Source organism: Anser cygnoides, chromosome 3 (genome assembly GCF_040182565.1).
Source record: "Anser cygnoides isolate HZ-2024a breed goose chromosome 3, Taihu_goose_T2T_genome, whole genome shotgun sequence".
NCBI lineage: Eukaryota > Metazoa > Chordata > Aves > Anseriformes > Anatidae > Anser > Anser cygnoides.
Window position 1 is genome coordinate 64,810,582 of NC_089875.1, and position 26,990 is coordinate 64,837,571.

Below are 26,990 nucleotides of genomic sequence, written 5' to 3' on the forward strand. Positions count from 1 at the left end.
GGCTCTGGTGATGTCTGGAGTTGAAGAAAGTACAGGCAGAGATTGCTGCCTTTGGCAGCCCATCACAGTCATCTCAAGTGTGTGTTTGGCCCAGGAGCAACAGGAGTTTGCCTTGTTTGTGTAGCAGTGGAGCTTTAGAGCCACCCCATTGAGGGACAGTACTGTTTCTCCTCTTTAAAGAAAGGAGAAAGGGGACTCTAAGAGTTACTGTGTTTACAACCAGTCTGTATGCAGCTGGAACGATGCTTTCTCCACATGAGTGGGCATGTCAGAAAACTGACACTGGCAATAGGCTTTGCCATACACATTACTGATGTTCAAGTTGAATTCTGTACCCAAAAAAGTAAACCGTTGCTGATGCAAATACTGAAATACTGAAATACTTCTACATACAGTTGTACTACTACCGTCATTAGTGCCAGTACAGAAGCTACAATTCAAACTGATGAGGGGAAGATCAGTCGTGCTTGAAACTGGTTCCATGAAATGGTGCATTATATTGCGAGATTTTAATATGCACACCTTTATTGGTTTTGGAAGTTTGTAGGAAAGTCCTAGAAGTGGTAATGAAACCTCAAATGACACCCCAGTAGTGATACTGTGCTCTGAGCACTTCCTGGTCATTGCTGTCCCAGAGTTCAGATGTGCCCTTACACAAGACACAGCGGATACATTCAATGTTGAGATAGCAGCAGCTTCCTTACCATGCTATGACTTAGCACTGGTGAAGTAAAAATCGTGTATTTGGCAAATAGATCACTGATATGATCATTAACTTTTTTAAATGAAAAGAAATTTTACATCCTTGGCATGAACATTACAAGGGTTTATTAAATTATTTGCTTGTCATCTCTGACAAAGTGCTAAATGAAGTTCTACAGCTAGTCATCTAGAAACAAGGGGCCGCATTGCCAAGCATAGTAGCACTTCCTAAATGCTGTCAAATGTGTTGCAGAGAAAGTCAGTATGGTTGATTGGCACAGCTGCCAAATTGCTCAAATATAGAGATTGATGCTTTGTCAGTTGTGTACGGAGACGATTACTCTGAAGTTCAGGAGTATGGACTGCTTTCTGCTCTGATGTCGTGTGATAACCAGACTATTTCTAGAAAGATCGTTACCAGAAGGATATGCAGATGGACCTTGCAGGAGGGACGATCTTTCTAGAAATAGTCTGGTTATCACACAACTATATGTCAGAGCAGAAAGCATCTCACAGGCATTTTGAGATGTTTTTGTAGCCAGGTAAATACAAAGTATGGAGAACAGAATTGCAACCCAGTATGTGGATTTCCATGCTGTTGGCTTTGGAAGCATTCAGTGGCTTTTGTGCAAATTCAGCAATGTGGAAAGGACTGAATGTTCTTCGTGCTTCACAGTGACATGGTGTGAAAGGTTCTTGATCAGGATGGACTTCCAGAACCCTTTTACTGTCAAAGAGGTCACAAAACAGTCTGCATCCTTTGCCACTTCTGATTAACATTTCCTTTGTCGAGTCAACAGGAAAGGTGTCCACATTCAATACCACATAGATGGCAGAATATTTAACCTGAACATTAAATCAAAGGTCATATATCTGCTGAATTGTGTTACTTGCTCTTTGCTGATGACTGAGTATTGGTTATTCACACGTATGTAAGCAGACGACATATATTATTGACTGTTTCAGCCCCTCTGCCAAGTGGTTTGGCCAGGCCATTAGCATAGAGGAAAAAAAAAAAAAAAAAGAGGTCCTGCTCTAACCTTGCTGTGGTGGAAAATATCCTGAGGCAGGAGTCTGCACTGACTACAGAAATCTGGGAGAACAGCTCTGCCACTTCAGCAGTGTGCTTTTTTAAAACACCACAGTTGATAGCAAAGTCATGCAGGGAATAGCAAAAGCCAGTGTAGTATTTAGGATGTTAAACCAGCATGTCTGAAATGAGAGACATCTGGCTTCAAACGGAAGTAAATGTCTATTATGCATTAGTTGTTGCCAGTCTTTATACGGCTACAAAGCTTGGACCAGTAATGGTCTCCACATCAAGCGTCCAAACCATTTCCAGTGCACTGCTTTCATGCCCTTGCTTCCACAAAGCTGCAGGATGTTACCTTGGATGCTGTGCTCTTAAATTGCTGACAAATTGTTGATGCAGAAGCAAGATTACAGTAGGTGCAGTTATGCCAGACCTAGCTAGTTCTCGTGCCGGACAACAATTTGCCCAAAGCCAGTTTCTATGGGTAGTTAAAATGAAGAGAAAAGCTCAGAGGTATCATGATGAAGTGGTTAATGGGCAAGTTTAAGGCAAATACTCAGTTATGTGTCATCAGTTTCACAGTGTGGGAAATTACATCTGAAGATTTTCTGCTCTGAAAGAGAATAGGTACTTACGCCATCATGGCACGCAATTAAAATCAGAATGGTGCTGTATGGCATAAGTGAAGATGGTGGTGAAACAGATTACAGCTGTACACTTTATGGTATCATGAAAATGGGTCTCTTTCTTTGACAATAAAACCAAATCCTTATGTTTTGATGGCAAACAAGTGTCATAATCACTTTCCATCCCTGGTGCTATCGTGTTTCTGATTGTGCCATTTAAAAGGGCCACATATGGAAGAAGTAAATCATGTTATTTTGTAAATCATATGATATGAAGAAACATTTTTTAAATGTGTTTTCTGTTTCTATATCTTATTGTTTGGACCCTTAGACAGTGACAGGAAAAGCAGATCATTGAGTGGCGGAACTGTTGACAGTTTTTGCTGTTAAGATTGTTTCTAACAGTAGTAAAAGGACAACTCTTTTTCTATATGAGAGGGAGAGAAAGGGAATTCTACAATTACTGCAATTGGCATTAAAATTGCCTCAACATATGGAAGGAAGTTATTTGCACAAGCACAGGCATCGTTTTATTGTGAACCTTAATTTTTATGTACACTAATACCATCCAGAATTGTCTAAATTGTCTTCCTATTTCATTGACACATTACAGGAAAAAATACATAGTCAAGCAATCTTCAGGTTAATCCTTAATCTGTTTCTCATTTCTCAGATTTTGCTAAATTAAGACTATCTTTCCTTTTTTTTGAAATGACCGTGCTGCATTCCCTGGAGTTTTCTAACAAATTTTAGAAGCACTGGTAATTCAACATTCTGTCATTATTTTCTGCAGACATGAATGGATTTTCTCGTAGTCATTAAGTGTTTCTTACAACTGATTATTTTTAAAGATTTAATCCTGTAGGTATTATTCTTTTATGTTATTCTAAATTTTAGAAAGGCTTTTAGCTATTCCCCATTCTGCTCGAAGTCACTAAACCATAATGTTCATGCAGGGACTTATGTTCATGTGTTCGTCTTCCACAGAACTTCCTTTTGTACACCCAAAGGAGAGGATTATTGTTCCTTGCCCTGGTGTAAAACTTTGTAAGATACTGGACCATGAACCCTGGGCACTGGGCGTTTCATCATGGATGTGGTACTTAAGGACATGGTTTAGTGGGTGATATCGGTGGTAGGGGGATGGTTGGACCAGATGATCTTGGAGGTCTTTTCCAACCTTAATGATTCTATGATTCTGTGAACATCTGCTTGATGATATATCTGGAAGCAGCCTCTCTCCTCTGTTTCTCAAATGTGATCAAAGATGATGTTTCCTATATGTAATAAGACAGTTAATTTTCAACTCACACTTTTACAGAAAATTCTGTTATAGATGTCAGATAGGAAGGTTGATTTTTCAGATTACTCTGTTGAGGAATTTATGGGATGAGTCCCCATTAATAACCATCAGATATTAACCATCAGGGTTAGATTACATTTTTGATTCATCACTTGAACTGTGGAACAGATATCTAAAGGTAGGGCATGCTGTTGCTGTTATCAACCAGTTATATTTTTCAGCCTAGGTCATACCGCAGTAAAATGGGAAGGGATGGTGGCTATCTGTGGCAGGCGCTACCTATTTGCAAATATACAAATTTATTGTTTTGAACAGAATTTAGAAACGCTCATTCAACATAAGTAGCTGGCAGTTCAGGGACTGAGAGGGCAAATTGAATCTCATTATATGCTTGTCCAAATATGAAAGCTGCTAATCTGGTTGCCTTTGTATAAAATAATATTGCTTGCTCTGCATAAGCTCTGAAGCATGATGTTGTTTAGCCAAATCAAATAGCTTTGCTAGCTAATATAAATTGAATTCAAACTGAACAGTTTTCTCAGATTCAGAAAGTGAAATCAATTTGTTTATGCAGAGAATCAAGCAACAGAAATTGTCATTTCCTGCATGTCCTGTTTTGAGTAGTAGTGGTGGAATTCAGACAATGAAATTTTATAGGAGAGATGGCATACAATCAGCTGAAAAGTATTTTCCCCAATTGTTTTGGCAATTACAAATCTTTTATGCTTTATTTTTAAGTAACTCGTTCAAGGAACAGTTTCAGGCAAATTTAAGCAATTCCTTACATAAAACAATTTGGTTTGTTCAAGGACTAAGTCAGTGCTGCTTGGGTAGATCATAATGTAACGCAGTAGATCGCAGGCGCGCAGTACTGCAATGTTTGGAGCACTGTCATCTGACCAGCAGAAGCTCAGCGACAGGAACAATAGTTCACTTTTTCACATCAGGCCTCCCAGATCACCTTGTGCTGTGATTAGGAAAGCTCAGTAGAGCCCTTGTTCTTCACAGAAACTGTAGTTGCATTGGTTTGAGTATAGTGTGAGGATGTTGGACTTGCAGATTTGATGGCTGACTGCTGACCCAGCTGTTGGACCTGAAGCTGGTAGCCTTTTGTATGACCTGGTGCCTGTAGCTTGTAGAAGAGGAACAGCCACTTGGGCGGAGTTGCTGCATGAGCAAGCATATACTGCTTCATCATTCACCAGCCAGCCTGTAGACACGGTGAGCAGTTTGGACAGATATGTAGCACGTTGTGTGTAGCTAGGCCCTCAGAATAAAGCTGTGAGTGAGTCTGAACTTGGGATGTAGCCCCTGTCATGGCTGAGATGGGGTCATGCAGCCAGAATGATAGAGCTCCGATAGCTGTCATTACTCCTCCTTAGGTTTGGGGAAATTAGGATGTGTCCATCTGCTGAGTAAGATACTTGAGTATTATTTCAAAATGATAACAAACAAGTGCTGCTTTTATCAAGTGATAAAACTTGATAAACTTTAACTTCTTAAAACTGCTTTGGCTTCATTGACCTCTCTTCAAAGCAAAGCACATCAGCTGTACATCATTCTCCGTTTGGACATGAATGGAGAGCTCTTAAGCCCAATACAGAAGTATTTTATCAAGCAGAGGTTTGTCATTCCCAGTGCTGGTAGTACAAGATTTGCAACAAATCATCATAATGATAGCAACTGAACTTTGAATATATGGTGTATTGAGACTGACAATAGCATTCTTCAAGTAATTTCATCATGAATAATCATAAAATTTTAATAGTTTAAGGAATTTATTTTGTTAAAAAAATAATAAATTTAGCATGCCTAAGGTATTCAAAAGGCTATTTTAAATCTTGATCTTCCAGGAAAACAGATACAGCAACATCAGTAGGCATTTAAATGTATTGTTTTACCAGTTTACTCAACATCATTTTGGTAAGAGTAAGATAGAGAGGGTCTGTGTCCTGACTCCAATTCCAAGTGGTTCATGGAGATTACCTTTAGAGATACCAGCTAATGGAAATGCACCGATACTGATCCAATTTTCCTACAAAACCCACTTAGTAGTCATTGAGTGTGTAATTTCCTATGAAATGTATGTGGAGTTAAGAAGGTAACATACACTTGTCATTGCCCATTTGTTAGGCTGAAGGAGAAATAAAATAATACAAGATAAGCTGACTGTAAGTCTTTTATCTTTTTCCCTCCCCTCTGAAGATGTAGCTATTCCCTCTTTGAACATGATTAAGGTAGTTAGAACCAATTTATATTGTGGTATAAATGTTTTGAGACAGGAAGATACATGAAAATTCCCTAAACCAGAAACTAAATACAGATTTCAGATACATTTATTTTTTCCACTTTGAAACTGACTACTGTGCTTTAAATTCATTTTAATGAGAAAAGGTACTCTTAGCCATTTTCTACTGTTCAATGTTTATGTAGCATTAATTTTGAGAACTATGGGGTCTTTGTCTCCTGACTGAATGTCTAATGAGATGTTTAACAGCAAAGCAAGGAAAGATATCATAATAACAAAGAATAAACAGTACTGTATCTGATAAGCATGAGGTAGCTAACTTGTGGTGTTTACAGTTCTGCAACATATTTTGTAACTTGGTTAAACATCCTTGAAGACTTGTCTCTATTTTGGGGTAAGGCTTATGAAATATGAATCCATGTTTTCGTGTTTGTGCTGAGGCTTTTTCACTGTGTCTTCCAGAAGCATTGTGCTCTTTGTAAATAAATTTTATTATGATTAATGTCCAGTTTAATATGATGTATTTCCACTTTTCTGGTGGAAGTTACTTATTAAACAGAAAGGTGTTTTTTCCATTGTGACATGTAACGTTGCCCTTCCTAACTGTGCCTGCATTCTCTGCACAGTGTGGCAGAAGTTCTCATCTGTGAGCAGAACAACTTGTTTCTTCAACAGCACACCCCTATAGAAATTAATATTGTAATTTAATTTTCAGCGAAAAAAAAAAAAAAAAAAAGCAATGGCAAATCAAAAGATGTCAAAAGGCAAAAGACAATGTATGCACCTTACCTGAATGGTTCACTCCATTTCTTGAGGTGTGTTACGAATTCAGGGCTGAACACTGGGACTATCATGCTTCATTTCTCTGTCTAGCTGTAGATTTCCCCCTTGGACCTGGATATCTCACTAGGGTCAGAGTGTGAGATTGTGATTAGAGGATTGCTCTCTTCTCTGTTTTCTTAGCTAAGGAGTAAAGGGAAAAAGATGCTGATACTTTGCCCTTATAGAGTAAGCATAGTTATTGAAGTTGTGTATATGTTGAACAGGAACTTGCAAAATAACAATAACCAACTATTCTTTTTATGCTCTGAGGACTTAATTTCATTTTAAAGTCTGGCTTTTATTCCACAAGCTCAGTTCCTCTCCATTCTAACAGTGTAATTATTAGTAAATTCCCATGGGTGGTATTGAAGAAAGATGCTGTCTTAAGGATATTTTAAGTTTTTCAAGATAAAAAGGGATTATTATTGATTTCCAGTCACCATAAAGTACACACACATCACAATAAAGGTTAAGTGCCTATGGGAATGTAAAAGAGCAAAATATTTAATTTAAAAAAAAATCCAGATTAAAAAGAAATCAGACTAAAGTAAACACAGTGAATTACTTTCTTCATGGGTAAGTCTGGAATGCTTACTTGATACAGATACTGTAAACAGGCTGTTTTGTGTTTTTCTTCTTAATGCAAACATGAACACATCAACATTTAACTTGACCACAAGTAGTATATGTATTGCATTTAACTCCAAATACATTTCAGACTTCATGTTTTTATCGTGATGATACAAGTTTTTAAATCGTTAATGCCCTTAATGCCACCCATATGTTGTGCTGAAATCTTCAGAAATCCATGGAAATAAAAATCAAGATGATAATAATGGGCTCCGAAAGCTAAAAACAGACCTAAACCAGTCTAACAGCTAAAGATTTGTCAGCTGGACCCTAATAATCCTAAACCTTTGGCATAACAAATGTTGCCTTTGAGAACTTATTCCATTATATCTGGTCTTCTTAAATCATTCTACAGAAATAATGTAAAATAAACTAAAATGTTCAACTTCTAAATAGAAGGCATGATCCTGGCATCTGTGCTTCTGCCCCAAGTGCTATCCTTCTGTGCTACAGTCAGCATGAGCTTTTCTTAGATTCATGCTTTTGGGCATATGGACAACTGGAAGTCATTTGGAGATGCCAGTTGTCCTCTTTTTTTTTTTTTTTCTTTTTCTTTTTCTTCTGTCCTTATCCACTGTCAGTTGCTAACGATGGTACTAGTTTTACTGCTAAGCAGTATGCAGTCAGAATGCATCATGTGCATTTTGGAATTTCAGAAGCAGAAGGCAAGAGAAGCCTTTGCAAGGATGAGCATGTGTGCATATTCAGATATTTCCCACCGACAGAAGGTGTTCCCGTCTGATTCTTCAGCCTGTGCAAAAGCTCTGTCTCAGGTTTTTACATACGCTTACCCAATACCTGGTAAAAACTAATCACTTTGAAGCAAGCTGATGCTCAATTTATAGACTTTCAGTGCCCATTTGAAACCCAAGGCCTTTAAAAGGTACAGGTCATTACTAGTTTGGAGGCTACTATGCTGGTGAGACTAGGAATTTCTGCTAGTCATTCTGTCTTTTGTTGCTAGTCTTTTGTTAGGCAACAATAGCTTTCTTCCTTTCACACCAACTACTCAGGTTGCTGGGTTTTATTTTTCCATCCACTCAGAGTAAACTGATGCACAAGCACAGCATTATAATGAATTTCTATTTGGTTAGGCAGAAGTTGGATTGTCGTGAGTAATCGAATTACTCCTCTGGAGACAGGATTTCTAAGTAAAGTGATGAGGTGAAGCGATTACAGCTGTAACCCTTACAAGCATAAAAAGATGTGTTATGCTAATCCTTTGTGAATGGGTTGAATTGAAAGCAAGGGGAATAAAAAAGAATGCTCTTGGAAAAAAAGAAGGGGGTATAAAAGGACTACTGTGTCATTTATTCCCTTTCCATTCATCCTCTGTTGCTATAGAAAAAAAAAAAAAGTGGTAAACTGGAGTGCTTTACCTTTCAAGTCTGTCATTCAAATCATTTAAGCAGACTGAAATACTGTGTAAAGAGTCAAGGGGGAAAAAAGGGAGGAAGGATGGGTGTAGCAAAAAGAAATGTGTGAAGAAGTGCCAGTAAATATAGGTTGCTTCTTTTTTTTTTTTTTTTTTTTTAGGTTGCTAAACCTGATATGAATTTACCTTACCTTGGTGTAAGCAGCAGAGTGTGTGTGTGTTGGGGTGGGGGGAATTACTGAGGAAAACAAGGAAAGTGTAGGTTACGCCAGACATTGCCTTTATCTGCAAACATTTTTTGCCCAAGTGTGAGACCCTTGTTACCCCTAGGCTTGTTTATTTTCTGTTTCAGCGTTTTCAGCTGTGAAATAGGAGTGTTCTGTCTCAAGTTAATACCTGAAAAGACTTTTAAAGATACAGCTAGGAGGAGAGATGGCATGTGAATTATGATGTAGTAAACTGCCTGAATAGAACAGCATAAGTAGCTTTTTGTTAACTGGAGAAGACGAGAGAGCTTTTTGTTTTCAGATAACCAACCTGAATATAAGTGGCCAGTGGTATCAGTTGTATTTTGATTTGGTTTGGTTTGGTTTTAAGATTTGAAACAATTGTCAGTGTTGCTCATTTTTTCCTGTGTCTGGGTGTGCTTTTCTGGGCTGGTCAATCCTGGCCAGCAGCTAAGCACCCACCCGGCTCCTCACTCAGTCCCCTACCAACAGAACTAGGCGAGAGAATCAGAAGAACAAAGGAAAGAAAACTTTGAGGCTTTGGGGCAATATTCCTTTGGTCATTTGGGGTCATCTGAGCTGGCTGTGTCCCCTCCCCACCCCCACTTGCTGGGGGCAGTGGGAGAAACAGAGAAGGTCTCGGTGCTGTGCAAGCACTGCTCAGCCATAGCTAAAACACTGCTGTGTTATCAACACTGCTTTAGTCATAAATCCAAAACATGGCACCTTACGGTGTTTGTTTTAACCTTTGAAGTGATTTCCAAACCATTCCTGTTCATTTCGTCTTGTCTGGAATGGCCCCTTTTGTACAAGGAGCCCCGTCTGCAGCAGAAGGCATAGCCCATATCTGAACCTAACTCACTCCAATCTCAGCTGTAATCTTCCTTCATCCCATGTTAAAGATATCAGTGAAATTCAGGCTGAACTCTATTTTGCTAACAGAGTATTTGATGGGCCAAACATGTGAAAGGGGTCTGTGCACAGCACTGAGCAGGAGCTTCTGGTCTGTTGGTACCCACCTGCCATAACGCCGGCATGGTGGCAATACTATGGGAGAAGGGTATTTGGTTTTAATGAGGCAGTCTTCATGCAAGTGTATCATATGATGTACAACATATAACAACTTTTTCAGGGTGGTGGTTACGGGTTGAGGAAAATTTGGCTTCTAAAATTAGAGCTTGAATTTGGCTGTTGCTGTCACTGGGTTTTCAACTGGCAATTGCAATTAAACTTTCTTAAATATTAATGGTACTTTTACCCCTGCCAAAAGTTAAGACACTTCAATGTAATGAATCTTGTTTTGAATTCAGGTTCACTAAGTAAACATTAAGTCAACGAGCTGAGTGAGAATGAAATTTAGTGTATTGCTGTGTAGTAAAACATTTCATATATTTTACTTTTCTGAAAAGGTCTTTACAAGCCTTTGTAAATAGGCGGATAGAAAATTGATACTATATAAAAATCTTCTGGTGATGAAACTGATATAATAATTACTTGCAATATCTATGAATGTTTAATAAAGTATTTTTTGGTTAGTAGGCATAAATACATTTTGCTGTAAATAAATGGAAGTAAGATTTATTTGTGTATGATTCTTCTGGGAGCATATAGCCAATACATCTAACGAATTATCAAACGATTTTGCAATAGATATTGCTTTTATGTGAACTGAAAGTGTTTAAGTTGTCATCTTTATTCACTACATGTGATGAAGTAGAATATGAAGAGACTTGAAGTAAGTCTTCCTTTTATTAGTTTGTTCTTTTAAGAGTGGTTGGATCACTCCTGTTTGCTCATACTGGCAGAACTTTACTGATTTCATTTGAAGTTCCAGCCTTGGATGTATATTTAGTTATTTGCTTTCCCAGATCTCAACGGTGTATATGAGTGCAGAAAATAACTGAAGCAAACAGAAACATTTAGATTTTTTTTAAAAAAGTTTGTACCTTAAAAAAATAAATAAATCCTCATCTGTGCTTACAATACATACAACAAAAATTTTAATGAGTAAATGGACCTCAAAATTTGGTCCTTGCTTTGCTTGTATTTAGGCTTGATATCAGTTCAATTTGGTCAGTGAAGAATACTTTGAGAAATAATTTCTTTATGCTTAGAAAAAAAGTAACACAGGCTTAAAAGTCTTATAAAAAACATTAAGGGTAAAAGCAGTGCAAGAGTTGGAGGCTGGAGTTGTTTTGATATTCGTGCTGTTTTTCTGTTGAGTAGGAGGCCATACCACTTTGTTCATTTCAGTTCATTTTTGTTTGTTTTGTTTTGAACTGCAAAGAAAGAGAGAGTGTATTTGATAAAACTAAAGTTGAAGAATTAGTATCAGTGACCAGAGGTAATAAATACCACAAAGAGGTTGGTCTGTAAATCACTACACCCAGATCTGACAGTGCATGTCAGCCATGATTTGTAATGCTATTTACGTTCTTGTTCTGCCTATCTCACAAAAAGACAATTTATGTACAGTTATGTGGTAGTTTTGTGTTGTGGGAGCATGTGTAGTAACATATTGAATTCTCATTCCTAACCAGCACAGAGGATGACTGTTTTGGAGTCCACAAATTAATGCTTTTAAAAGGTCTGGGATTGTGCCTTTTGAAAGCAGGAAAGAAAGAAACCTCTTCTTTTCCTCACTGAGATTTCACATGTGGTTTTGCTTCTATTATCATTATCATCTCCATAGCACAACGTTATGCGATTAATTTAACAAAAGAATACAAATCAAATACAATTTAAATTGACATATACAACTAAAAGTCACTGGTATAATCAAAAATCACTGATTTTTATTACTTAAATTTTAAATGCGATCACTTAAATTTTATCACTATCACTTAAATTTTAAACATTTTCTACATCAATTTTTTTTTTTTAATTCAGGGTGCTTGCTTTATTTTGCTGTTTTCCTTTTCGCAAGTTTGTTTGTTTGTTTGTTGCTGTTTTCCTAATAGGCTAATTATGTTTTCATGTTTTCCTTGTTCTGCATATCTGTTTTCCAGACACTTTTTCCTTTTCATTTCTGATTTCCCTTGCCATTAAATTTATCACATCTCTGCATTTTCGTTCTTCTGTCAGACCTAGGGCAGCTCCTTTAACCACAAGCTTTCTGCTGCTAAATCTTGAATCACCACTCTTTTATCTCTACACTCTTTCTTACTGCAGGGTTTCTCCTACCCTGGGAAGCCCCTGGGGAGAGGTCCACAAGGAAATGAGGAGAGTATTCCAGGGAGGAAAGCAATCAAGTGCTGTAGGCAGTAAGTTCTTTTAACCCAGTATGTAGCCATATTAAGAGCATCCTAAAAGGATGCTTTTTTCTCCTTCCCCAGTTAATGAAACTTCATCTGATCAGGGCATTCTGGTAAGCGAGGACTAAATCAGGCATTGTCTCTTCTCTGTTTTCTTTCTGCATTTCTTTACATTGAGAGCCAAGACCTGAGAGAGCAGTCTTCATCTTTGTAGGCCATCAATGACCACTGAAAATCTTTTAGCAAACCAGAACATGAGGTTTTTTTGTGAAGTACTCAGGGCCAGAAGCTTAAAGCTACATCAACATTAAAAAGTGTCTGGGAGCCAGCCGTCATGGAAACTTAGATGATTGTTTTTGAAATTATGAGAGCCTTTAAAAAAACCTCAGACATGAATCTAAGTGAAATACTGAAACTGGAAGAAATACAAGGTTAAAACGGCATTCTGTGCATTTCAGGGAATACTGCTGTGATTTATTTATGCTATCTACTTGGGAATTTCCCTATCATATCTGTTGCCTCTAGTCCTTTTGTTATGTACCGATCAGAGCATGGTCTGCCAGTCTGGTGTTGTTGTCTCTATGTCCGTCCACCCATGAGGCAGCTGAAGATATGCAACAAGATCAATTCTCTCCTTCCTCCAGCACTCCTTAAAGCTGGTTTTGCTTCAGGCTGAACAAAGCCAGCTCCCTCAGCCTCTGTATGTGCATCTTGTGCCTCCATCACCTTACTGGCTCTCTGCTAGATTTGGTTCAGCATTGGTTCTTGTAGTGGTGAGCCCAAATTAGGCACAGTAGCCTGGATGGTTGCACATATGCAGTATACAATCACAGAATGGCTTGGGTTGGAAAGGACCTTAAAGATCATCCAGTTCCAATCCCCCTGCTATGGGCAGGTATGCCACTCACTAGATCAGGTTGCCCAGGGCCTCATCCAACCTGGTCTTGAAAACTCTCAGGGATGGGGCATCCACAACTTCTCCAGGCAACCTGTGCCAGGGCCTCACCACCCTCACACCAAAGAATTTCCTCCTAACCTCTAACCTAAATCTCCCCTCTTTTAGTTTAAAACCATTCCCCCTATCCTGCCATTGTCTGCCCGAGCGACAGTTGCTCTCCATCTTTTTTATAAGCACCCTTTAATTACTGAAAGCTGCAATGAGGTCTCCCCTGAGCCTTCTCTTCTCCAGGCTGAACATCCCGAGATCTCTCATCCTTTTCTCACAGGAGAGGTGCTCCAGCCCTCTGATCATCTTTGTGGCCCTCTGGATCTGCTCTAACATTTCCACATCCTTCTTGTGCTGGGGGCCCCAGAGCTGAAAGCAGTACTCCAGGTGGGGCCTTACAAGGGCAGAGCAGAGGGGGACAACCACCTTCCTCGACCTGCTGGTCACTCCTCTTCTGATGCAGCCTGGGATGCAGTTGGCCTTCTGGGCTACGAGTATGTACTGCTGGCTCATGTCAAGCTTTTCATCCACCCGAACCCCCAAGTCCTTCTCTGCAGGGCTGCTCTCAATGAGTTCCCACTTCTCGAGCTTGTCCAGGTTCCTTTGGATGACATCCCTTCCTTCTGTTGTATCGACTGCACCACTCAGCTTGGTGTCATTAGCAAACTTGCTGAGGGTGTACTCTATCCCTTTTTCTATGTCATTGTTAAAAATATTAAACAGTACCAGTTCCAAGACGGACACTTGGGGTACACCACTCATCACTGGCCTCCACCTGGACATAGGACCATTGGCTACCACTCTCTAGGTGCGGCCTTTAAGCCAATCCACTGAACGGTCCACCCTTCAAATCAATCTCTGTCTGATTTAGAGATCAGGATGTCATGTGAGACTGTGTTAGAAGCCTTACGGAAGGGCAGGTAGATGACATCAGTCAGTCTTCCCTTGTCAACTCATGCAGTCACTCCATCATAGAAGGCCACCAGATTGGTCAGGCATATCGAGGGTTATGATCTCCTTCCTCAACCTGCTGACTTCAGTCCAAATAAAACAGTCCAGTATTTGTATTACATTTGTCTTGGTAGGTAAAAGAAGGTGGGATTATATTCCCCATAATATAATAAAGTAGCTGAGTGGAAATATCCTGTCCTGGTTCAAGTTTGGGAATACAGAATTCCACACTTACTTTTACCAGTTAAACTGAATAAAACTTTTACCTTTTATCTGTAGAAAAGAAAGGTTACTAGGTCCTTTCTCGGTGGGGTAATGGTAGGTGTATTTACTTCTAAATGATCACTGAGTTAACAAAGATGATTAAACTTAAATACTATAGATTTGCTAAGATTTGTACTTTTTGTACAGTAAAAACAACTTAGTATTATATATGATTTTAGATCAAAATTTACATTTTCATTTCTTTTTCTTCTCAGCCTTTTGTTCTGTTGAAAATAACTTATATAAACACTTCTAAAGTGATCTGGTGATCCAAAACCATTTTTTTTATATTTCTTGTTATGAAGCGTAATATAGTCCCAGGTTGTTTAATATTAGATGGTTTCACCCTGCTGGGCAGCTAAACTCCACCACAACTGCTCTTTCACTCCCCCTTTTCAGAGCAACAGGGGGAGAAAATATGATGGAAAAGGGCTCAAGGCTTGAAGTAAGAATAGATCACTTACCAGTTATCATCACAGGCAAAACAGACTCAGCATAGGGAGATTAATGAAATTATCTTCCTATCAGAAATTAAATATGCTGAGACATGGGGCAGCTGCTGGGCTTTGGTCCTGCAGTCCCCCATCTACCAAAACCTTGGCACATAAACCCATTACATAGGTTTAGAAACACATTATTATTTTCTGTTTCTTGAATGTTTGAGTTGTGGAAGCAGTTTTATATTTAATTTTACTTTTCAGACATTCCATAAATAGCAGACATAATCATACAGGATGGTGCTATGTTTTCATGTAACACTTATTAGTCTAGTTATTACAACATAGGCAAGAAGAAGTAGTTTGTAGATATTATAATTATAGCATTGTTTGGCTAATGTTTCCCCAGGTGTATATTTCTTCTCAAATGTGGATATTTAAAATATAACAGTATATCTGATTTTTCAGAGTAGCTCAAGCTGTCAGAAAGTCATCTCTTGTGTTGGTGCTGAGTGTGACAGGGTGACTTCCTCTGTGCAAGCTTGAAAATTTTGGCCAGCTGTCTCTAAGAAAACTGATAGATAACGCTGCCTGTTTTTTTGAGGAATAAAAAGCTGAAGTGAGTCATTCATTATAGTCATATCAAGTCAGTCGCTGAGTAATGCCATTTTTCACCTCCTTCAAGAGAAGAAAGGCCATTTTCACCATGGATGGTCAGGAGCGCCTACTTATAAATGGGAGCTCACACTGTGGAGTGGGCTGTGTGTTTCAAATTTCAAGTCACATTTTGCCTAAGGGACAATTTAAATGAGGTACATACAGGTGTGTCTTAGGCTGTCTCCCTAAACACTAGAGCACATTGTTTTCATGCCAGTCCTGGTTTAATTCATTTTTCACTTTTTTTTTTTAATGCAAATTTGTCTTTGCTCATTTTTAGCAAAGTTCAGTGCCTCGATGTAGATATTTTTACCACCTCATCTGTAAGAGTTCTTGGCACTCCTTCAGTTTAAGGTGATTTTCTCCTCCAAATCAGTCACATTTTAATCAGATCACAACTGGCTGAAAAGCCTAAAACCAGATTTAAAGCAAAAATACCAGTACAGTAATCTTCTTTGCCAGCAACCCATTACATAAATCATAATACAATGTTTGTGTGTTATAGTTGGCTTCATTTATTTTGACTTCCTTGTGGATTTGAAGCTTTTGTTAGATATTCTTTTTTCCTTTGATACAGTTGTATTTTCCCAGAGAAGCTAGCTGGGAAAGCAACAGCCCAAGGCATATCCAATACAGAGCAGCTAATTTCGTCCTTTGGATAAAAACAACTAAATGCTCCACTACCCAGCAAACATGCAGCCAAGGGGACCACAAATCCACTTTCAAACTGATATATTTTAGTTCTGCATACTGCACAATATAGTACTACTTTTTATACAGCCTGACTGCCTTCTGTCAGGGTAAGCTTTGTGCAATTAAAAACTGACTCATCTTTACTTTTTTCTGAACCGGAATAGTACCAGATATGAAAAATTCATCTGATTTTAATCATCAAGGGTTTTTATTACATCTGGTTCCCCCATCACAGTGTTGTGCGAGTATTTTCTTGAATAATGGAAATGACAAAATGTCTTGTATTTCTTTCAAAAGAGATGTATTGATTGGAGTTTAAGGTTTGAAGGCAACAAGACTTCTGTATAAAAAGAAAAAAAAAGTGAAAAAGTAAAGCCAAAGGTTCAGAAAGTGGCAATGCACACGAACAGTCTACTTTCTTTCAAGAGTGTGTTCTGTCCTGCAGTCTGTCTGACTGCCACCTCTTCCTTCAGCTTGAGTTTCTTTGACGTGTTAGTAATACAGGGAGATGCCACTGTGAAAAGAGAGGCAATGACACAGTACGAAAGGCTTTTAATGTTATTACAGGTCCTGATCTGAACTTGCAACTCAATGGCAATCAACCTAGAGCTATAAACATCAGTGTGTTTTTTTCATAGTCATCATTGCATTAGCTGAATGCTTTCACAGTGCTTATGGCTCTATTGCTAGATGTCAAATGCGGTAAACAAGCCTATGAACAGTCTTGTGACTTCTTATACAGGGTTTAAGGCTTAGGTTCATGTTTGTTTTGCAACTGGTTGGTGTAGCTGAAGATGTCAAAGCTTTCAGTCTGCTAAAGGCTGTTGCCCTCACATCAAAGCTGGTAGACTAGCATGTATAAACACTGCTTCTTAGATGTGTTTGTTACAAAATCAGGTGGCCTAGCTTAAACTGCTAGCATAGAACCTTTCAGATATATTTGGATAAGCAGATTTGTGAGCAACTGCATAATTAGGGTAATGTCTAAGACCAGTAATTGCAGCACACCGCACCATGATGTGCAGCTAGGTAATATCCAGTTGGCTTAGAAGAGGATATTTGCCTTGCCCTTATACTCCCAGGCATGCAGCTGTTCAGACACCTATTAGAGCTGAGGAGTTCAGGAGAACCTCAAGAGTTTTGACCAGTGTAACTTTCTGAGAGTGGGTGCTCTTCAGATGGAAAGATGTTAAAGAGAAGTTCTCTGACACAGGCATTGCACACCAGAGCATCCTGTGTTATTTCCCGGCTATCCCAGTGGACTCCTATAGACACTGAGTCATGGCAAGAAAGTATTGTACAGCTGAAGAAGTTGCAAAGAGATTCCGTAGATGGAAAAATAGAATTCATATGAAAGAAAGTATCTTTATTATTATCTCAGGTGACTTATACTTACCCTTCCACTTTCTTTGAAAAGTACCAAATTTTACAGGAAACTAAATCCTGATGGCTGGCAGTAAGAATCTGGGATTCTAACAACTGATGGGTGCTATTAAAGAATAGTTTAGCACTGTATGAGCTTGAATCTGTATGGGTTTGGAAAAACTGGGACCTAACCCCCAAGAGAAGAATTAACAATTTATTTTCTTGGAGAAGGCTTCCATCTATTTTCTCACCTAGCACCATGGTCAGAGGCTTTTTTGAAAGGATGAAGGAAACATCCTTCTTCTGTTCCTACTTATTACCTTTGGCTTTTGATTCCATCCTTAATGTTTTTAGCACTGCACTTGATCTGGGATAATTTTTCATCTTGGGAATTTCTGTACTGTGTGAGCATAGTTTGGGTTGAGACTTTGCATTTTTGTGGTGAAAGAGAGGTAAGCTGTCCTTGCTTTCCTCAGTGCAATTGCACAGATCTGCAATAACTCAGCAACTTCTACACTGCCAATAGATTCTCACAATTTTATAGTTGCTTAAATGAGCAAAAGTTATTCACAGAATGTTATTTTCAGTAAATGTAGCAAAATGGCATTTCAGACGTTTGATAGTAATATTTCTCCCCATAAACTATGTTGTGTGCATATAAAAATAAAAATTATCATTATGATGTACTTTTTCTACTAAACTTCTTAAGTGTTACCTGGTGCAAAGACACATAAAATTGGATATTTTGTATATTTGTTACCAAACATTGCTTTTATAGTAATTTTCTTTTCAGGTATAGTTCTGAGCTAACAAGCCATATAGGAGTCATTGTCAAAACTAGACAATTTCCTAATGCAGTGTTTTGCATAGCTGAATTTTTATAATTAAAGTCATTTGAGAATTTATTTAATGAAACGCATGTTGGAAAACAGACTGTTTGTTCAGCCTAAAACTTTAAACATGATTAATTTGTAATGCAGTCAAACACTAACTCCCCTCCCCACCCCCACCCCCACCCCCCCCAAAAAAAAAAAGTTAATAAATTATCTTATTACCAAAAGGCTGGCTGCCTTTATATGTTCTCAATAGAAAAATGCCTCAGCAGTTCTAGCAACAGACCCCATCTTCACAGGAAGTAGTCACAGTGACCTTAAGTAATGGGAACAGTCTATCCAACAAGTCATTGCTAAGTGGCTGCAGTCAGGTGGATCCACATTGGGGGACCTTCTTGACCAATATCCCTTTCCAGAAAATCAGGCAGAAATGCTGTTTTAAACTCCATTGTATCATTTTGATGCTTTACAGCATTCATTTATATATTTAGTAAATCTTTTTTCTTACATATCTTTTTCAAGGTCTGTTGGTACACATGCAAAGAAGAAAAAATTGGTGTGAGTCTTTAGTTTTGTTGAATATTGGCTACTGTATGAATAACATCAAATGGCTCAAGAGAGTCTTATTCCGAAAAGAATTCTAAAGATTCGAAACATCTTTAATATCTTTAACATCTCTTTAACATCTTCCCATTTGAAAAGGGTTCTAAAGATTTGTTCTCATTTGTTTTGAAGATAAGGTAGTACTGAAGGGGCAGAGAGGGGAGAAAAATGTCTGTCTCAAGGCTAGCTTAGTTATGTTTACATAAACTGCCGTCTCTCACATTAGGATAACAACTTGCAAATCAGAATCTGTACAACCTGGAGATTTTAAGATGCACTGAACATCTTCATTTGTTATACCCAAGTCCTGTCCTTGCAGTATTTGGAAGGATATTAAAGCATCTACAAAGCATATGCACAAGTCTAAATGGCAGGTGTAGAAATGCATTGAAGGCACTAATCTGTTCTTTTAACGTGACCTATGGACAGCAGGGCATTGAGTTCTGCTGGAACATTGTCTCCTCAGCACTGTTCTGACTTCAGCTCTATTCATCTGCGCATTGTCCAAGGTTTCACAGTTAGCGAGGCAAACAGATTCAGCACTTTTTCTCTTGATCCTTCTGAATCTTTTAAGGTCAACTCTGTCATAATTGGTTATAAATTCATGGACATTACTGTTTGCGTAGTAGTCATTGTGAACTTAAATTGCTTCTCAGTGGAACATTGCAAGAGTAATCCTCATTAATTTTAGTATCAGTCCCTAGTAGCAGAAGACACCTGATTCATCTGATTATGTTTTTCTTGTGGTTTTCTAACAAAATAGTAATAAACAGTCAGCTGATGTGAAAGTTCTGGAGAGTGGAAATGATGGAATTGAATTTTTTTTGATTAAATGTGAGTTATCAAAACAATATGTACCTATATTAACAATACCAGCCAGGAATTTGTCTCTTATATATAAACGTATATAATATATTGGAATTTCCAGGTAGCATTCTCATTATTATAGGGCAAGATGCAATGTGCTAGTTTGTTTAATTGATTAAAAATGCATATAAATAAATATAAATGTTCAAGCTATTTTTCTGCATTATCTGGGAAGCAGGACATGTAGGAAGGTGTTCACCTGTTTACATGGTACTGCGTTTGTATGCAAAGCCACCTGTGGGACTTTCTGTGCTTAACTTCTACGACATTTTATACCATCCCAAATCTGATTAGAGGTAAGCCTGAATCTGTATTTCTTTCATTTTTTCATGTAAGCCATCCTTTGAGAGGGATCACAAAGCTTCTTCACTAGGGGCCAATGAAACAGTGTCTATATCAATTTCTGCAGTAATGACTTTTACATGGAGAACAGTGATATCTGACTATTTTCCATACAGAGGAAAAATCATAACCTCACAAAGCTTTGGGACCTTGAAGCCGTCTCTGCTAGGCATAGTTTGTGGCTTCTGTAACAACTCCCCCTCTGCCCTGGTAAGGGGCACATGCGAGGACGTGGATGGGTGCTGTACGTTGCAATACAAAGTGAGGCAGCAGCAGCAGGTGTCATCTCAGCATCACCTCATTACCCTCTTCCTTGAGGATGGGCATGGAACAGGAGGCTGATGGTGTCAGGCATCCCGTTTCCACCAGCGGAGCCTGAAAAACTCTTTTCCTTGGGTCAAATGTTACCATGGTGATGAGGATGAGTCTGACACTTCAAAACACAGCTCAGGGAATCACGTTTTCAGTTCGTTATCAAATACAATTTTTCTACTTAGTCGCATTACCCTAGAAAGCTGTAATTTAGATTCCTGGACACAACTGCTTAGATATGCTCAAACTCTGGTGAATTTCTAGCATGACTTCATCTTCCAGAAGCTGTATTCCAAAAGAGCTCATTGGAAAAAGTAGAGGAGGGAGAATTGTGGGCGTTCCTTCCTCAGTAAATGCTTCCATCGTTATTTCCAGCTTATGATCTGAAGAAGAAAAATCTTCTTCCCTAAAGAGAGGCCAGCAGTGTGCTAAACCATGACTCACATGAGGAAACCTGTAAGATTACATGAATCATGTGCACTGTTTGCTGGAACAAGTTGCATATTCCACCTTGCTGCTCCCTGCAAAAGTGCATTCAAGTGTTTTCATCACATAGAATCAGCCAAGACTTTTTTTTTGGGGGGGGGGGGGGGGGGGGGGGGGGGGGCGTAGCAATTAAGCTAAAAGGGGTTAGGCATCTTCTCCATCTGAACTTGAATTTATTAATTAACTTTCAGACTTCTAAAAAAATCCTTAATTATACAGTGATTATCATTCTAGCAAAGCAGCAGCAAAACAAAACTGATGGAGACAGAACGGTCTTTCTGGGAAGATGATTAAAACGCAAGTCAGACCAATCTGAAAGAAAATATTTATCAGAGAATCTCACTTAGTTTCTCAAAGAGCCCTTTTCTCAGGTGGTAGACTGACATATTGCCAGAGCTGGATGAAGCACCAATTTCATTTGATGTTATCCTGATGTTACCTTGTTGAACTCATTCAGACGTCATTCCTGTTTTTAATTAAAACTTTTTGAATGCCACATAACAAAGGTGCAGACCAGATTATCTGGAACAGAGTTATTTTGAATATCAAGCTATGCAGCAATAACACCAGTTTGTGTGAATTCAAAGACCTGCCACAAACAGAAATTAACATTCAAAGAAAATACAGTGTAATCAAATAGCAGCTTTAATCATGCATAAAACAGAATTTCTTCCCTAACTCACAGAAAGGAAACACTGCATAAAATGGTGTGAATGTTCAGAGAGTCAAACAGTATGTTAAGAAGGTTATGTACAAAATCATGTTCAAAACCTCTGATTTAAAAGCTGTCTTTTAAAAGGCTGGCTATTCTCTAAGCGGGGCCATACAAGCAGCCCTGCAAAATCCTACCAGCCTTTTCTGCTTGAATAATTTTGTTTGGATGAGCGAGTAGAATATCATTATATTCATTCCAGCACCATCTCCTTAGGAAGGTATATGTGAATAGATTTTGTGCTGAGTCTCATAAATTTTCTGACAATTTTGCAAGGCTATGTGTAAATTCTGAGCCACAGAAGGAAGGAGAAGACAGGAAAGCAATATGTGGCATGACTGGATTCTTTATGCCACAATGTACTTTAGGAATTAGGTATGAGTATTAGGCAGTTTTAGAAGTGGGTGTTGGAATTTTAGGTGTATGTGATTAAAAACATTGTAACAAATTTTAGAGGAATTTAATAAAACAGAAATTTATGAGAATGAGATAGACTCTACCTCAACAATTATTTAGATTTTTGCTGTCCTTGAGAGTATTACCCGTCCTAGTCTCTGTTCACAGTTCACGTTCTTGCTGTTCTTCATGGAAGTCAACTGATTGACTGGTCTTTAAGTATCTGTGAAAACAAGGAAAACTACTACTTCCATGGTGACAATTACCGGTAATGTACAGAGGCAAAATCACTAGATGAAGTGGTTTACAAATTTTGTGAATGGGACTGTGGAATATGATTACTGCTACTGCTAATTCATTTACAAGGAAAGAAAATAGGTAAGTCAAAGAATCAAGTGTTCCCTTCCCAATTCAGCTGGTAAATCTTCTGTGTAGACAGCTGTTCCTATAGGGGGAAAAAATGTAATTACTCCCTGTTTCAGAACAGAAACTCTTCTTGTAAATTTTATGCAAGATGCATTAAGACTTGTAGGGTCAAATTTTGAAAAAGATAGTAATACACAGATTCGCAAAGATGTTGTAAAATCATATGCTTAGTTAAATGCCTGTTAGAGTAAGGCTGGCCAAAGGAATTAATAGCCAATACAGAGTCCATTTTCCTGGAATCATCATTTGTTATCATGCTGGATTCTTTTTCAACTTGAGAAAGTGTCTTTTAATTCAGCCTACTGTTCAAAGTATCTGAAAGGACTGAAGATAAGATTGCTAAAAAATATTTTTTTTAAAAAAAAGGAATGAGTAAGGCAGGATTTTTTATAATTTAAATATTTTTTGACAATCTTACCTTATTTAGAAATATAAAGTAGTGGAAAATTGAATGATTTTGATATTCACAAATCACCGGAAGAGGAACTGTGAAGTAGTGTTAGCTAATCTTACACAGAACATATGTTAACATTAATGTAGGAAAGTCCTTTTCTAGAAACAAATGGGTAAAAGCAGAAAGATGAAAAAATTTCTAGTAATTGTTAGATAAAAAGGGGGGATGTGGTTACGTGAGAAGTACTAGTCTACCCAAAATATACATAGGAACCTACAGTGGTATACTATTTCGGGAACCAACACATAAAAAAAAAAAGCCTGAAAGCTGCTGTGTTCATGGTGTTGCTTTATTTGGCAAAAGCAATTCAGCCTACAGAAGAACCACTTTGGAGAAGAAGAAAATTCCTAGCAGTCTTGTAGTCTAGAGGACAGAGAGAGCAAATTCTCAGAGAAACTTTTGCCACTGTAGTCCTTGAGCAATCAGCAACTGGGAGACATGATCGTATAGTGGGGGTTTAACACAGGCACCAGGTTTCTGTGGTTTTGTCCTTTGCGTCTATTTGTGTAATAAGCTCACACAAGCCATTGCAGTATCATAATATGCTCTGGTCTGGAATATGGTACTGTGTCTCTGGCAATGTTATATTTTGTAAGTCATAGCTTATCAAAATGTGTGTGTTTGCCACAATTACAGGAACAGCAGTACCACCTAATTAATGCAGTTATGTATACAGATTTTTTTTTTAATTTCCTGTGTAAATCTTTTTTTCCTGTATTGTATCTGTTTGTTGGTACAGATGCTTGCTTAGACCAGAAGTAGTCAAAGGCATAAATCAATAAAGTAACTATCAAAATTAAAACAAAAATAATATGAAATACTTTCAGATTCATACATTTCTTTAACTAATTCTATGCTACGTTCAATAGCTCCTTCAAAATAATAAAAAATTGTGCATACAATGCACATGCATATAAATAATCTATTGCAGTGTGATTTATATCTATAATTGCTTTCATATAATCCCCAAATGTAACATTTAGTCTGGAGAACGTATATATTATCTATTGCTTGAAACATACGTATAATAATCCTGGGTTCAAGTTGAAAGGAATTTTACTGTTGATACTGGGGAGGGGGGTAGCATTTTGACCATATATTTTAATATTTTGGATATATGATATTCAACCATTGGTATATACTTGCTTAGTCTATAACTGTTCAGTGTAATTTTTCTCCTGTAATTTAGGACTCTGTGGTATGTTTCCAGTGGGCAGCAGCTTTATCTCCTAAACAGCATTACAGCTCACAGAATGAGTTACTGTCTCTTATTTCAAACCCTGTAATGTGAAGAAACCAGAATAAGTGGACAAGCAATTGATATTCTCCTGGTTCTCTGCTGTTGTTCTAAAAACTTGGACAGAAAGCTGCATTTTGAACAGTTACTGAACATCCATACTCAACTATTTATTACAGAATATATAACAAAACACCCCTGCCAAAGCTAGGAGAATAAGTAATCTCCCTCAGTTATCTTTCCTTCAGAGTTTCTCAGAAGTATAGAGTTCTTACTCTAAGGTAACTTTTGTGAATGAAATAACATTGTGTGTGGCCAAGAGATATATTTAAAACATGACTCTAACCTATTCTGCAGGTTACTGTAATGAGCAACAGGGGTTGTATCTTGCTGCAGAGAAGTCTGAGACAGCTGGCTTTACTCCTTCCCCTTTACTCTCTCATCTCTCACCAATACTCCTGTGAAAATACCACCACCCTCGTCATGGCTCAAAGCTTCTGCTTTGGATGCATTTTTGAGTCTTCAGCTTTCAAAGTGCATGTTCAAGTCGCATCCAGTTCTTGTAATTCATATTTTGAAATGTCTCAGAAGCAGGACCTTAAATCTCCATACACCCATCCACACAACTAAATCTCTTGTGCAGGCCTGTGCTATTTTGCAGCTTGAGTAGTTCTTACCTTTGCATGGTCAGAGCTACTCAGCTGCAGTCACGGTACTCGAGGTGGTTCCACACCCCACAGCTACCGTTGTGCTCCAGCATGATCCCTCTCCTCTGTTCCCACATCCTTGCTGCTTTTCAGTACCCCATACAATAAACATGAGTTTTTTTCCCATTCACACATAAGGCCATTTATAGTTTAACTTTCATTGGCCTTTCAGCTCTACTGATTTGTCTTTTGACTCTGCTGCTTCTCAAATGTTCATTCACGTTTGTCATATTCAACCCAGTAGGTTGCCAGTTGATTGATTTTGAGTGTTGAGAATCTTGAACACCTTATTCTTGCAATTCCGCTTCAAAAGTCATCCCCGTCATTTCCTGTTAGACAGCATCGTATGGTTATCTGGCATTACTTCTAGCTTGTCTGAGAGTATGTTGTATGCACACAGCTACACAGACACACGCCATTTGCCTGATACAGACTCTTGCCCCCAAGACACTTGAACAACACACATAAAACAAACAAAATGTTCAATATCAAGTCCAACAAGGGTACAGACAGACATGTATTTATACAAAGAGGGAAGCATTTCGTATTTCTCGGTGGATAGAGTTCAAGCTGTAGGGGAGAGAGATGATTACAGTGATGAAGTCTTATGATGCTGATTAAGTTTTATGATTAAAGCGCTGCCAGATTTCTCACTGTCTGCCCAGCTCTTGCAGGGGTGTCTGCAATACAGCACGTTCCTACCTCTGAGGATAAGGTGTTAGTAAGTGGTTAAGATACTGCTGTGGTGGAGGTTATGGAAGCAAGCAATAAAGAATTATTTTTAAATACAGCCTGATCCTTCCCCCAAAAGGTATTAGTCTTTCAGCACAGGAAGCCCAAATAGAAATGTTGTGAGTAATATGGTTAAAATCAGAAAGCATTAGGCTGTAATTATCACTGCTCTTGACTCGAGTGGTTTTCTGAGAGGAGCTCTGAGGAGGTTTTTGAGGGAATGATAGTCTTTCTCTGGTGTGGCTTTACCTAGTTTATCATTCTTTTTCATTTTGTTGGTCTCCTGAGAAGCATTTTAGTTTCAGTGTAAAGGATATTTGGTGATTAACAGCATAGGCACAGTGACACCAAAGACTTGTAAATACTTCACGTGTGGCTGCTGTGAGAGGGGAGAGGTTGAGTGGCATCTGCTGTGTACCTGCTGGAGAGGGAGGGGAAACTGGCCAGAGAGAGAGAGAAGGTAGCCGTGCCTGGGAGCAGGGGAAAGGCAAAGCATTGAGCCACAGAGTTAGGAAGTGAGAAGGAACCAGAAAACTTAAGAACTGTTAGCTGTTTTACAAGTAAACACCTCATGGGATTTTACCCCTGGCTGAAATTTATTAACACTTTTTGGTATTTCCACCAGGCTGAAAAATCCCATGTTCCTGATCCTTTGTACACTAGACTGTGATGTAGAAAGGTGCAGACTGAGTGGCTGTGCACTTTGAAATACTCTGTTTTCCTCTCTGATGTAACCTGTGGCCTCAGCCCAGTCAGCTGTGTTACAGAGTGGTTTCATCTCTGTGTAGAACAGTGATTTTTTTTCAGGGCTTATACACAGAAATAAAACTACTGCTGACTTTAGGCTTGGATATGTGGATGGCCTTATGTGGAGAATCAAAATTTCAAGTCATACTTACAGTAAAACTGATTTATGGTATAGGATGCAGGTCTCAGACTAGATGCTGCTAGGTGAATTAGTCAACAAAGGTGAACTGGAGCTGGATGTAAGAGGGAAGGATTAGAGTTTTGGGTGCTGGCTGCAGCTTGGTTAAGAAAGTTTGATTTACTGTTTGTGAGTTACATAATCTTGCTCTTCTGTGTTTAATGTTCCACATTTAATATCTGAAAAAGTAACAGTGAAGGTAGTGATGGTGATTCAGTCGATAGATTGTCTCTGTAAAAACATACTTCTGGTTTGTAATAAATACCATAGTGTGTTTGAAAATCCAGGTGCATGTAACACTTCTGTATACATGAAATTATATATACACACCTGTATACACACATACTTGGTGTTGCAGATGTGTATGTCGTATAGATTGAAATGCATAGTGTATCTGTGTACGTATACGTACATATTTTGGCCAC

General features: G+C 38.3%; 1 protein-coding gene across 4 annotated transcripts in view; it reads left to right on the plus strand.

Moving 5' to 3' along the window:
• PTPRK (protein tyrosine phosphatase receptor type K) overlaps window positions 1-26,990 on the plus strand; it is a 421,511-nt gene that overhangs the window by 354,050 nt on the left and 40,471 nt on the right. The gene's annotated exons all lie outside the window — the stretch shown is intronic.